Below are 2,452 nucleotides of genomic sequence, written 5' to 3'. Positions count from 1 at the left end.
TTTTAGTACTTATAAATTTTCTACAAACACCATCTTTTGTTTATGCGTTCAGATATGTATGGCCAATAAAATGGCCGACTTACAAGTTTTTCAGAAAAGAAGAAATGTAGATAGGGGGCGTCAAAAACACTAACAAATTATCGTCTGGGCCGATTTCACGATTTTTTTTATAATTTTTTGTTCGCTGCAGGACGCTGATTTTGCGTTACACAGATTAGCATTCTGGTCTAGTTTATGGGCCAAAACATTTTATACACACCCCTTGTACTCCTTGACGTACACAGAGACGCAAACTTGGAAAAATCTGCAGTTGCCGAAATCAGCGCGGCGCTCCGGGCACATTCAAACATTTTTTTCTCCCGAACTACGCACCTCAGGAGAAAACAAACTTGATTTTCGGGGGTTTCCATATTGCGCGCATATATAATAAAAAAAACAAGAATGAACAAAAAATGGTCGTGTACACGCATGTTCGTTCTCTCGTGGAATCGCCCATATCCTGGTGGTTCGGGGCGTCATTCCTATTGTGAAAGATATTATGCTCCTCCCGGCCTCTGTTAGTAACATTCAATTCACGTAAGGCACCTCCCGGCGCCCTGCTCCAGATATCAACAGCCATGACTATCTCGAGTCAAGCGCCGGGCGCACACGCAAAGAGGACACCTAAAGGGTAACGTCACGATAACAAAAACCGAGACGAACGAACAGCTTTAACTGGTTCAGATGACAAGATGTTAGTAGCCGATATTGTAGCCGACAAATCAGGTTGTAGATAAAAAATTGCCGCTGTATCTGATTTAAACATATGTCAGTGATTGCACTTCACGGAGCCAGTAAATGGCCACGGCTCCTGACATCCCTCGAGGTGGTAACATGCATTTACTATTTGGTCCCATATACACATATATTTTTCTACTTAAGTTGGAGTTAATCACGGCTGTTCTAGTATTATTTCGCGATAGTTCAATAATTGAAGAAAGCGCTCTGAAGAGCATGTAGTTCTAACCACCAGTTCAGGCCGAGCGATCCGAAGCATCAAAATCCCGTGCCATCTTTCACTAACGTGAAACCAGGAAAGGCGCTAATCATTCCACCGGCGCTTCAACGGCGCGCGCTAATTGAGCACCGCTGAAGCGCCGGTGGGAGGAACAATACGCGCCCGCTGAGTCGGTGGCGCCCTCTCTTGCGTTGAACCGGATTTAAGGAATTTGCATGCCTCATCTGCCCCAGTTTTAGTAGTGGCAGGGGTCATCGCGAGCGCAGTGATTACCCGCGTCTCACGCTGGGGGCTCGTCCTCAGTGATCAACGATCGAGGCCCCGGCACCAGGTAAAGATGCCTTTTCCTGCTTCGACCGACCACTCGACCCGATCCCGCCTAGCGTCGAGAGCCGGTGGGTATTTGAGTGTAACGCAATTACAACCCGTCTAGCTTCTGCTTGTGCTTGACGATTGCTGAAGCGGACAGGGAGCGTTCCACAAATCTTTAAATCATATTAATTTATTTTGAACCGGTTTGATCCATTATACACTTTTCTTTTAGTATGCCTAGCGATCTAGCGCGAGGCGTTGGAAAACGAGTTGCCCGGTGTTTCAGTACAATGACTACACGAGACGACGACGACAGGAGACGCCGACAGCCCGAGCCCCTAAAAGACAAGGAGGAACGGAGGCATTCATAACGGCTGTCTTTCCTTACGCATTGTCTCAGTGTAAACCCTGTAAACCGCCGGCACGGTACGCCGCAGGGAGTTGCGGATACAGTTAAACCTGGTTGTAACGAACCTCTATGTAACGAATTCCTGGATATAGCGAAGTCTTTCAAATCCCCATTTCCAGCCCATTTAAGCCCGTGTGTTTTCGACCTCTATGTAACGAAATGTAACCTTGATGTAACCAAGTCGGCGAGCTGCTTGGTCATTGTTTTTTGCACTTTTACTCAAAAATCGACCGGAGCCATAAACTAATTTAGCGAATACTAACACTGGCGTCAGGAGCCAGCAGCAATGAAAACATCTGGAATCGCCTAAACATGAAATTCGTCATGATGATTCTTATGATGGACGGAGACGGAGGGGCTAGCACCAACCCGCGCAGCGACTTCTTGTTTTGCTTGTGCAGTGTGACACCACACCAACTAGCAAGAGTAACTACCCTTCACGTTTGTTTTTTCGCCCGGACCGCAAGCTTCCGTGCGTTTCCACGTAGAAGTACGGTTTCGGTTCCAAACTGAAGTTTTGTGGTGCTAAGCCGTCTTGTCGGAGTGTAATCGCGCTTCTCTACTTCTGTCTGTGGTGTAGCATCGTCGGTGATGAGTGCTGTGGCTAGAAAACGAAAAGCTGTGTCTTTTCAAGAAAAGCGCGCAATTTTAAATACCGTCACCGTTGGCGAGAACAAAGAATGTTGCCGCCGCCTGGTTGCATGCACCCTCTCGACAATCTTGAGTGTGGTAGA

This window comes from Haemaphysalis longicornis, unplaced genomic scaffold (assembly GCF_048455015.1).
Source record: "Haemaphysalis longicornis isolate Haplotype H1 unplaced genomic scaffold, Haemaphysalis longicornis Haplotype H1 scaffold_7, whole genome shotgun sequence".
NCBI lineage: Eukaryota > Metazoa > Arthropoda > Arachnida > Ixodida > Ixodidae > Haemaphysalis > Haemaphysalis longicornis.
This window is presented reverse-complemented; position numbering follows the sequence as displayed.